Below are 12469 nucleotides of genomic sequence, written 5' to 3'. Positions count from 1 at the left end.
GATTGGCAATAAGAATGAATGACTGGCTCTCTTTGAGGCAGCTTTTTGATCAGTCAGGACCCCATAATTGATGGGCACCTTCCATCTTTATATCTCTTAAATACAAGGAAGTCTTACAAGCACGCATATATGCTACTTCTCATTAACCTGAGGTTAACCTGGATAAGATTGCTTAGAATCTGAGTTGATGTCTAAAAGTCTGCATTGTTAAATCCTTTACTAGATCCAGCTCAATTCTTTCTTTAAGATTTAGAAATGAAAAAACACATATACAGGTGTTTTCAAATAGAAAGCTTTATAGAAATAAAAAAAAATTAATTAAAAAGCTTTAGTATTCTTATAAGATATTTTTATGCTATTTGAGAAATATGCCAGATTGTTTGTTTGTTTGTTTGTTTGTTTGTTTTAATCTATTAGGTAGTATGGGTAAAAATGGGGATAAATATAATGTTGGTGGAAGCTGGTGATGTCCACTCTGGTAACCATCTCTTCCCCCTTCAAACAGTTGGTTTCCACTTGCTGACATACTGAGCTGTTCTCACACAAGTGTAAATATACTGACATGAATAGGTTCCCATTTTCCTCCTAAATAGAATAATATTGAAGTATATTTATTACATAAACATAAATGTCTTTAGGCTTAGTACCTATCCAGACTACATGACCTCAACAACCCGATTTAATTTTTATAAGGTAAATTTAGTTTTTCAGTTGTTTTTTTTTAATCAGTAGCACTATTTGGTGATAGGATAATAACAACTGTCTGCTGAATTATTCATTGTCTAATGTGTAGTCATCTAGATTGGTTTTCCTGGGACAATGGTTAAGTAAACAAGATTTTTATCACTCCCATGCCCAATTATGAAAAGAATCAAAAGGAGCAAGGACTATGATACAAAATACAGCAGCAGTGAGTTGTTGAAAGACTTCCTAGGATTTTATTCACTGCTTTCTGGTCAAGTTTTGGTCCCAAGAAACATTATTTAAATATATCTTTAATACCCAGTATAACTTATTTTTATTATACTAATGTAAGGATTTACAAATATGTGGCAAAAAGACAAAACATTTTCAGATGTCATCTCAACAGAGCAATCTCCTTATGATTACCTCAAGAAGCTGAATCACCCCAGTTATAGTGAAAATTTGAGGCTCTGTTTATTCTTTTCCCCCTAAGATTTCAGCACATAGAAGTATGCAGTTTCTATGCATATTATCACAAATATTTAGATATACCCATGATATATATATATATATATATATATATATATATATATATATATATATGTGTTTTCATTTTCAGTGAGCAGAAATAGATGAGGTCACATGGCTTTGTGACACACGAGTTTTCACTTAAAATGTTTAAGAAACAATATTCTTTCAAAGCTTTGCATTATCTAATCATACTTAGTTATTCTATGTTGTGACCACTGAAATTATTTGAGAATAATTGATATAAAATGTACATGACATAGTATTCCTGTACTGAGTAGATATGGGGAGAAAATAAATTTTCAGGACTCTATGTGGTTAGAGGGTACATACCAGGATTTCACTCTCTCTATATAGCTCTATGAATCATACGGAGTTGGCCTTCATTTTTATATCTTGAGTAGACTGGTAAATTAAGACCACTTTTTATATTTTATTCTATTATTTCATTTCCTTTTCCTTCCTTCCTTCCTTCCTTCCTTCCTTCCTTCCTTCCTTCCTTCCTTCCTTCCTTCCTTCCTTATTTTTGCACAGAACACCTAATTAAAGAAGGCATGTATATTCTTTATTACTTTTCTGCAAGTGAGATAATGTATGTAAAGAGCTTAGAACAGTGCCTGAGATTTAGTAAGAACTAAATAATATTAAGTGTTGTTGTTGGTTTTATGTATATTTTTAAATCAGTGAACCACATAAAATAGCTTAGGTACTTAATATTTTTATGAGAACCTACTCTTAAACAGTATATTATTTTTGATTCAGAAGAATAATTATCATATATTAACCAAACCCCCAAGTCAAAAATTTCATTCCGTATTCTTGGCTGAAAACAAGATGGCAAGTTTAATTCCTTGGCCTACTGGCAAACATTCCAGGAATGGTCCCCAAACTTTTGTTATTTGCTATATTCACAGATCCCCAGGAGAAATAGCTTCCTTTAGTGGGCCCCTTAAAATACTCAGCCACATGGACATTTCCATTCATTGCCTTGTGTTAACTTGTTATGAAGCTAACATTTCATACATAGGAAACCCTGGGTGGGGGTTTTATATATATATGTATATGTATGTATGTGTATATGTATATGTATATGTAAATGTATATGCATATGCATATGTATATATGTATATACGTATATATGTATATATATTTATATATTTATTTATATTTATATATGTGTATATATATATATATATGTGTATTATATATATATAAAACAGGAATGCTGACACAGTCTTGAAGCCTCCAGGATGACCTCAGTCTGCTGCAATGTCTGTTTACTCTGGTTTGGTATTCAATAAAATATAAGGACTTGCCATAGCAACCGCTACAACACAAAGCATATATGTGTTTCTAAGATAAGGAGAACTTTTTTTTTAAAGGAACATACAAAAATATGTTAGTTGTATGCGTACAGACTAGATTCTGCAAAATGAAAATGTTTCATATGAAACTGTAAAAATATTTCTAAATATTTAGAATATTTCTGAGAATTTATTGTTATTTGCAAAAGGAATTTTAAAGTTGTAGAGTATTTGGATACATAACAGTGACTCTGGCAAAGAATACATAGCCATAGCAGTGTAAGAATTTGGGTTAATGACTATCATTTTATAAAAAACATAATATGCAAATATTATGCCTTATTTTAATTTTGCTTGATATTTTATGAATATGTTTATTGCTTATTGGTTAAAAGTGAACCTTGAAGAACCTGAAAAAAAACCACTCTATACTTATTTCTACAGAACAAGTGTGAAACATTTCTTCTATATTTATTCTAGAAAATAATCTGCGCTTTATTGTCAGATGAACAGGTGACTGAGTCTTCTTTTGGCCTCAGTATTTGGTGTAGTTGGAGATTTAAATCCCATGGAATTTGACTATCCCACCACACTTGATTATTTCCTTACTATCCCTATCCAAAAGTGTGTTGCCTTCATTTATTTTTCTGTTAATTTTGGTGAAGAATAAAGGAGTAAAAACATGTATTCATGGGCTATTGCATTGTTTTTCTATTTTTTTTGCAAAACAAAATATTTACAAATCTAGAAACTCAGAAATATGTACATATATAATATTATTTTTTTGAAAGAATTACAAAAGTGTACCAATTGGCTTTTTATTTCAATTCTGATCAAAATTTTTAAAAAGTGACTGTAGGAAATAACAGCTTAGAGGGACTGGGGGATCTACATATAGAATAAACTCTCATCCCTTAACAGGACCAAATTCCTAAAAAGTCTATGACAGAACAATTCCAGGTGGAGTAACTTAACAGTTTACGGGGCAGATAAGGTGTACCCAGTTGGGGCCAACCCTGCGTGAATCTGTAAAATATTTTTACACTCAGAAAAGTAAAAATATCACCAAGGATATTATTACATATTTTAACTTGGTCATGATAAACACAATTATATTTCAGCTTCTCACCTTTTGCTCATGGAAATGTTCCTAGAATCTTACATTTTGCTGTTGCTTAGCTAATTGCAGTTAAAAATTAATTACTGTTAAATAAATTATTTAAATATACTCATGAAGACTCGAAAGTTATTGATAAAGGCTAAAGCTCCTTTAAAAAGTATTTTCTAGTATGTATGGCTAGTGTAAATATAAGGTATTAAATTCTCTTATCTTTTCAGTAGTTGAATAGAATAAAGAGAAATCACACTAAAGTTAAAAGCTAGTAGGTATTTTGGAAAGGTTTGCTTTTGACTTTCACTTTGGAAAATAGGACCTGCACGTTCATCTGGCATAGTGTCAGGGAAAGCTTGTAATTGTGATCTTCATAGTTCATCCTAGCATCTTTTCTTATGGGGTAATCAAATGGTTTGGGTCACTCTGCTTCTAGGAGTCTTTTGTTAGCTATTATTAGTGGGCATGTCAATGGGTTGTGCTACACTAGAGCCTTAAGAAAGGCAGCTTAGGCAAATCACACAACCTATGAAGCACCTCTGCACAACTTATATTTTCAATCAATCCAAACCATTTCCCCAAATATTAAATACTTAATATAAAGCAATAAAAATATAATATAATTAAAATAATATTTAACATAAATGTTATTTATATGCTGAATTTTTTTTTTTTTTGCTTTAAAATTGAGTTGTTTTTAGGCAAACCAGACTTACAGAATGAGAAAAGCAAGTGCATCGTACCTCAGACATGATTTTTTGATGATCCTTGGCAAAAGTATTCCACTATAGACCCCCAAAATGAAATGTTTCATTACTTAGCTTAGGTAGAATGGTACATTTCATTTTTATTTCTTATTATGGAAAATTTTAAATTTATACAACTTTAGATGGAATAAAATAGTGAAATCTCACATGTACATTATCTAGCTTTAACAATTATTAACCATGGCCATTTTATTACATCTAAACTACTACCCCTCCGCTCCCATTAATTTAAAACAAATACCAGATACATAATTTCTTAGTAAATATATCTGTGTATACCAGTAACAAAAGTACTTTTTAAAAAATGGTCATGTGGCACAACTGTTAAAATCAAAACAACCCCCACTGTTCACTTGTGATATTTTGCAATGTTAGAGAAAGTTGAGTAATTACCTGGTGAGTAGACCAGTACATATTTTGAAACCTGATTGAAAGGGCACTCCAGGTTGGCCAGATTCGATCAGGAAAAAGTGTTAGGTAAATGATGGAAGATTTACTTAAGAGGAAGGATATTCGGGCAAAATGCAGCCTGGAGGATCCTCAGGGAAACAGGGAAAGGAATGAAAACAAGAGGCAACTTTTCTTTAAAAGGGAAATGATTTTATGAGATTGAAGAAGCAAGATACTGGAGTTTAAGGATGACATTTAAAATGTGTAAAGCAACAAAATTCAGAATATGGGAAATTCTATAGAAAACATGGCTTGGTTTCATCACGAAATAAATTGCAAAAGGAAAACAAAAAGATGAGGTGTAGTTGAACCTATGGATTAAGATAGACTTAAGAGACATATCAACCAGTGACTATGTGGACCCTATTTGGATTTGGATTCAAACAAACTAAGGGTGAAACAAATGAGAGAGACAATCAGAGATATTTGAACACTGCCTGGAAATTTGATAATATTAAGGAAATGTTGGTTTACTTAAGGTGTGATAATATTTTAGTTATTCTTAAAGACTTCTTTATCTTTCTGCAATACATACTGAATCATGTGTGTATCAAATTATATGATGACTTGGATTTTTGGATTTGCTTAGAAATAATCTAGTAATGACTGTGGTAGAGTAGCAGGGAGGAAAGTTGTGGATGTAGGTGAAATACAACAGACAAGTACTGATAATTGTTAAGGTTGGGTGAAGAATATTATACTATTCTCTACTTTGGAATATGTTAGAAATTTTCCATATTAAAAAAGTTTAAGCTTCCTAGTTTAAAACTGCTACATATATTTTTCTTGATATTCCTCCCAAAAGTTTGAAAGTAGAAGGAAGATCCTATAAATTCCTTCAGCCAACCAGAAATTTCCATTAAACTAGCACTTTTGAATTTGCTATTATAGTTGGAGTTAACAATGATGAACCGTAGGCACTCTGAAACATTGAAAGATTAAATTATGTTCAGCAAAATTTTAATTTTAAAATGGATCTTGCTGTATTCTGAGTATTTGAAAATTGACAATCTATGGCGGGTATCATTTCCTCTTACCCAGAATGCTGCATTCCCCAATTATGTGACAAAAAGTTTTTCTGTATCCTTAGCTAGACAAGTGAGACTTTTAAGCAGAATTTTCCTCTTCTGTGCCTGTGAAATTCATATATATATATATATATATATATATATATATATATATATCCATGTGCATGTGTGTACCTTCCCTAATTTTTGAGGACATCTTTGGCAGGTTGTTATTTTGAAACTCTAGCACCCATAAAGCTCCAATCACTTAACAAAGTAATTATTACTTAACAAGGTGCCATTAGTACTTAATTAACAAAGGTGTGGCCTCAGGATAGGATAAAATCAGAATCTGTGACTGCATCCCTTATCCCAAACCTATTCTACCTTGTTATTTATTTAAGGAATTGCTGTTCTTTTTGTAATTGCATGCTGTGGTCTAAGCCAGGGGTGTCCAAACTTTTTTCAATGTTTTTTACCAAGGGCCATATGCGGTAAAATACACAAACAGCAGGGCCACTCACTCGAGGTGAAGTACGTATTGCCTCACCTGGTTTATTTAAGTAAACTAAATATATTTTTGGAATTTGCTGCAGGCCAATTAACAATGGATTGCGGACCGAAGTTGGCCCGGGCTGCAGTTTTGACACCCCTGGTCTAAGCAATCAATTTTAGATCTGTGATTCAAAACACAAAAGGGGTTTTTAGACATCAGTAACAAAAAAGCACTAATGTCTATGCCTTTGATTTGATTGGAACCATACTTTAGTGAAACATCAACCACTTTGTAGGGAAATATCAGAAAACCTAAAAATTTTGTATTTGTAAATCACACAACCAGTTAAGTAGTTGAAATTTTCACTATTCTAAGGCTACAGGTTGTATCTGTCAAGAGCTTCAAGGATAGATGACTAATCGTGAGGCTATTTTAATTACCCTTTGAAGCTAATATCTAGCATTTGTTCCCTTCTTTATAGAAGTTCATTCATCACTTGATTACCTCTTACCAAAAATAAAATCTGTGCCAAGCCACACATATTTCTACTAGATCTAAGAAGGAATCATTCTGTTTCAATCTGTTGGTGTCCAATCTCAGTGGGTGGGCAACTGGAGATTCTCTCATCCTGATTGATAAGCACAGAGGTACAGTGTCCCTTCTTATGACAGCAATTGGGGTTGAGAGACACACAGAAGCTTAAACAGTCAAGTTTTGTGGTCTGCATCCTCCACTCAGACCATAATTCTGTTAATTTTGTAGAGTCTGAAATCTCATTTTCTTAACAGTTCTCATTAATAATAATCATATTCATGATAGCCCAACACTGTGCCAAGTACTTCACATGTATCAAATCAGTACCTTCACTTTTGGGGTAGGGGTTAATATTATCCCCATTTTACAAGTGAGGCAACTGATGCTCAAAAAGATCGAGTCACTTACTGGAAGACCGAAGCTGGTGAACCAGTGCCTGAGCCAGGATTCACGTCTTCGTGCCCGACTGCAAAGCCCAGCTCCTAATGCTATTCCATTATCACTGGGTTCCTACTTTGTGTTGGACACTATTCCTAAGAAGATCACCATCTTTAAGACATATGGAAGTGAACTGGAGAGCTCAGCATGAAAGCTGGGGCAAACAGAGCAGGTTTCATGGAGGAACAATGGTATGACTTCAGAGAGAGGAAGGGATTCCAGGCAGAAGAAATGGGATCAGAAGTCTGGCCCCAGTAATACCCAAATAACTGGAGTCTACTTTAGCTCAAATAGAGTGTTTGCGGAGAGTAAGGTAGAGGCTGACCTTGACTGGAAGGTTAAGGAGTTTATACTTTATGAAAGTATGGTATAAAAAATAATGTAAAGCATTGTATTTGGTTTCATTCTTCCAAGTGTGGATACTGCTATAGTATTACAAAATTTGAAAACCTTTGTACAGCTCATACTTGATTTTTATCTTTGTTAATATAGTACATGAGGTATTTCTATTTTACTTTTCTTTCAGAAAAGCTCTATTTCTTCTCTTTTAAGAAAAAGTTAAAAAAGAAAATCAAACAAACTTTCCCATCACCCCTTAAAAAAACAATGCCCGCAATGTTAGAAACCATAGTCTATGTGTTTACATTTCCTATCACCCCCCCATACCCCCGCCCCAGGACTGTCATCATTAGTCAAATAGGTAAACAGCATAATATCAGAGAGGTAAACAAAATTCAGTGGGCCTTTTGTTCAGTTTCCTGATTTACAGAAAAGTGTTCAGTCCCTTAAGATTACCCAGCTGAGTTATCTGCCCTACCACATGCCCTGAGACCTCACAGTCCACACACAGGAGATAGGACCCATAAAAACAGCCCACAAAGTGATGTGAGCTATCTAATGTTTACACAAAATAAATCATAAAGACAGCACAAACAAATCTGCCTATAAAAGTAGTTATAAGTTATTTCAGCTATGTTGGTCCTTTATATGTTTAGGCTTTGGAACGAGCAACCCCTACCTACCCTCCCTCCTCTGGCAGGGTTTGGAATAAGAAGGTAACAGATCACTAAAATGGAGACTTAGGGCAGTGCCTTCAGCTAAACTTGGGTCTAGTCAAGGCTCTACACTGATAGCTTATGTTGTTTTGTGAACTGACAATACATTTCTGAAAGCCCAAAAGGTGAAATTCTAAAAACTCAAAGGGGTATTTACACTTGCACATGGTAGTGGATATGTTGTTTTCTCCTGTGGGGCGGTGAGGGTGGGGGTATGGGGAAGGGAGAACTCTCCAATGGATGCTCGCTAAAGGGAGGGTTTGCACCTAACTCTTCTAGGTGCTATTCAGTAGTGATATACTCCCCTTAGCTAGTTACAGCCACCAGTGTCCAAGTTTCCCATGCTTGTAAGCATTCAGGCGAGGGATAACATTCTCATTTTAAAAGGTGACTTAAGCCACCACTGGGAGAGGCTTCTCTCACTGTCAGGTGGGGTAAAAGGGCACAATAGGATAACACTGCCTGTCTCTGGACACTTGATAGTTGTCCTGAGGCTAAAGATACTGTTTTTACCCTCTGTGACCTATGTCAAACTGAATAGTGTCATTTCCAGCCATGCCTCTGTCCCTGAGCTATGTGACTGAGCATAAACTGGCAAAGAATTCCCTATTGCAGAGGCATTGTTTTTATTAGTTTCACGAAATCTCAGTTGTCTTAACTAAAAGTAAAATCGCAGAATACATGATCATATGTCTGTGGAAATTTTAAAAGGTGCCAGATTTTATACTTTATTGCCTAAATACATACTTTTCTCTGCCCTGTTCCTTTTCTCCATTCCAATCCTCCAGTGGCCTCTGTTTTAAATGAAGATGCCCTCTCACACATACACATGTCATTTTGAAGACAAAAACGTATTCAGATTTTGTCCTCACACTTTTTACCTCACCAAGTGGCCTCAGCACTAAAGTTCTAAATCAGTATGTCAATTGAGAGAAAAATATATTCCACTAAGTAGAGTCAAGCAACTGGAATACTACTCAGCAATAAGAGGACCCAATTATTGATACAACTTGAATGGAACTCAAGAGCATTATGCTGAACGAAAAAATCAATCTCAAAAAGATCACATGTAGTATGTTTTCATTTATGTAAAATTCTCAAAATGATGAAAGTATAGAGATGGAAAACATCTAGTGGTCAGGGGTAAGGAAGAAGGAGGTGGTTGTGATTATGAAGGAGTAGCCCAAGGAGACCTTTGTGGCAGTGGAAGTTCTATATCTGGGTTGTGGTGGTGACTGCACAAATCTCTGCATGTGACAAATTGACATAGAAACTATGCACACATGTACCAATGCCAATTTGCTGGTATTGATGTTGTCAGAAAATTATGTCCAAGTAACTATGGGAAGAAACTGGGTGAAAGGTATATATGGGGGCTTTCTGTGTTACCTTTGCAATTTTCTGTGAATCTATAATTACTTCAAAATAAAAAGGTCAAATATATATGTCAACCAACAGTATGGACTCCTCAACACAGGAGTATAAATATAGCATAGCAACACATGCCAAATAAAGTGTCAGATACATACAGTGTTTTTAAGTGTGCTGTTACTAAAGAATTGCTTCAAAAGACAAGAATGAATAAAATAGCGATGAAATGTGTTCTCAGGACTATAATAAAATCACTCAATTTATGTAGTGCTCTGAACCATTTGATTGCTTTTCAGGCATTCACAAAGTGAAGCTTGAAACAGGAACTCTTTTAGTTAGATCACTTGAACAATCAAGGTCAGTTTGGTTATATAGCTTACAAGAACATTCTGCATCCATAGATCACATTCCTCCCATATGGAAAAATTCCAGAAAATAAGACCATAGCATGTGTAGTCATGCAGGCAACGGTTTCTTAAAACAGAAAGGGCCACTACAGTCGCTTTCCTTAATGAATCCCTCCCTCTCCCCTCCTTTTTCAGGTCTTTGCTATGTCTCCTTCCTCGTTCATCTCATTCACTCGTCCGGTCTCTCAGCCAAGTCATAGCAAAAACAGGCAAACCTGTGAGCGGTGCTGTGTCCCCGAAGTGTTGGCCTCCCGCGGTCCTCCCTGCTCGCCACGACCCAGCTCATGCTCCCCGAGCCCCGCGCACGCCCGGCAGCCGGCAGGACGCACGCGTCACCCTAGAGCCAGGAGCCACAAGCCACCAGCCACCACCGGAGATGCTGCTGGGCAGGAGTTCCAACACTGCAAACAGAACAGCAGCCCAACCAGCTGTCAGCCAAAGTGGCCTCGTGGTGAGTTACATCTTTTTTCTTTTTCTTCTTTAACATTTTTATAGTACCGTGAGTGTACCCAGTGTTATAAAATTAGGCCAAAACAAAGAGCAAAGTCCTTGCCCTGAACAGTATGCAATGTTAAAGGCGCAAGGCAAATGACGCAAGGCAAACGACAGGACAAACACAGGGTGGGTAGACAAAATTAAGTGTGAAAGGTAAGATAGAATCAATAAGACTTTCAATGGACCCAAAAATGGAAAGGCTAAGTCACGCCCCAACTCCTCATAGCAGAAAACAGAAATTAAGGTGTGCAATAATAGCAATAGTAATAAGTAACATTTCTGAGTGTCTATGATCTGCCACCCAGTATCATCACAGCAATTCTATAAGGTAGGTACTATTATTCGATCTAATTGGAAAATGAGGGTTTTTAAAAACTGTGTAACAAATACCTCTAATGCTCACAAAGTGCCGAATATGAATCTAAATGTTTTATATATATTAACTCATTTAATCCTCATAAAATCCTTATGAAATAGGAACTATTTCCTTAATTTTACAGATGAAGAGAATGAAACAGTCAGGTTAAGTGACTTGCTCAAGTTCACTCAGATAGAATGTGGGAGAGCCAAAATTTGATCCCAGAAAGTCCAAATGACAGAGCCAAGATCTGAATCCAAAAAGCCAACTCTGTGATGGCACTAGGATTATATCCACACGCCCTGACTCCCAATCCTGCAGGTTTAATCATGTGCAACAATGCACTTTCATTTAAATAATTTAATTTAAAAATATATATATTGATTATAAACGATGCACAAATTCACTTTGCAAAGGCCTTCAATATTGCAATGAAAAAGTGTTTAGTTGAAGAATGAATACTGTTAGAAGAAAAAAAAAAGGAAACAGGTTTTCCTTCCTTCCTTCCTTCAATGAGCATGCATGGGTATCTGTTTATGCCAGGTACTATGTGAGGCAATAGGGCAACAGCAGTGACCAAAAGGGATAAAAATAAGAGAAAACAAAGAAGCTGGAGATGATGTTCATTTTAATGATGAACACATATTAGATTTATCCGGGGCAATAGGGGCAAATAGCCAACAGGAAATAAGGGAACATTTCAATCTTGTAGAACAGGGAATGACATTATTCTAGGCGGGACTGTCCTACGTAAGAATTATTTAGCCCTTTTTTTCATTTCCTCTCTCCTGTTTCCTTTATTTTAGTCATGACAGAGGAAAACATTTTCAAAAAACACTTAGTAGAGACATATGTTAACATTTCAAATAATGCTGTGGGTGGCAGAAATAATAACATGAATGATAACAGCTATCACATACATATTGAGTGCTTACTATGTATCAGGGATTAGTCTAAGCATTTTAAATGTGTTAACTCATTTCATCCTCATAACAATCTTCATGAGATAGATGCTATTATGATCCTGATTTTATAGATGGATCATAAAATCAGGATCTGAGGCTCAGAAATATTAAGCAAATTGCCCAAGGACATAATGCTAAAAAGTGGAAGATTTAATCTATTAACTGAAATTGGGTTTTGTAGATTTCATTTACCCTTTGAATTCCCTTCCTAATAATATGACTAGTACTTTACAAATATGAAAATGGTGACAAGCCATGCAGATCTCTGAGTCTGGAAGTGAAAAATTGGTATAAAAGTTTCCTAAAGAACGAAGAGACATTGGGACTTAAGTTTTCAAAGTCTATTATCAAAAGCCTGAATCTTTTTTTTTTCCCTCCCCTTTCTTCCACCGCCCCCCACCCACTTCAGTTCAAACCATTGTTTCTCAGTCTAGTTGTATAGAACACAGCTCCCTGGCCCATGCTGGTATTATGAGCCTTGCCCAGCCTTGCCCGGCTG

At 35.4% G+C, this 12469-nt stretch overlaps 1 protein-coding gene and 1 long non-coding RNA gene across 5 annotated transcripts in view; one reads left to right on the top strand and one right to left on the bottom strand.

The window, feature by feature from the left end:
- LOC141570107 (uncharacterized) overlaps positions 1–10426 on the top strand; it is a 252531-nt gene extending 242105 nt beyond the window's left edge. Inside the window, exon 4 of the long non-coding RNA XR_012494001.1 lies at positions 10288–10426. This is a non-coding gene — a long non-coding RNA (uncharacterized LOC141570107). The remainder of the gene's footprint in view (positions 1–10287) is intronic.
- The window catches only part of SLC38A4 (solute carrier family 38 member 4), a 59443-nt gene extending 48936 nt beyond the window's left edge, over positions 1–10507 (bottom strand). For 2 of the 4 annotated variants that reach the window (XM_019748374.2, XM_019748377.2), the window contains exon 1: positions 10368–10507. The gene's annotated coding sequence lies outside the window, so the exon portion shown is untranslated. The remainder of the gene's footprint in view (positions 1–10367) is intronic. The other 2 variants (XM_019748373.2, XM_074325801.1) reach the window with 1 other exon arrangement.
- Between the last annotated feature and the right edge of the window lie 1962 nt (positions 10508–12469).

Source organism: Rhinolophus sinicus, linkage group LG02 (assembly GCF_036562045.2).
Source record: "Rhinolophus sinicus isolate RSC01 linkage group LG02, ASM3656204v1, whole genome shotgun sequence".
Lineage (NCBI taxonomy): Eukaryota > Metazoa > Chordata > Mammalia > Chiroptera > Rhinolophidae > Rhinolophus > Rhinolophus sinicus.
This window is presented reverse-complemented; position numbering and strand designations above follow the sequence as displayed.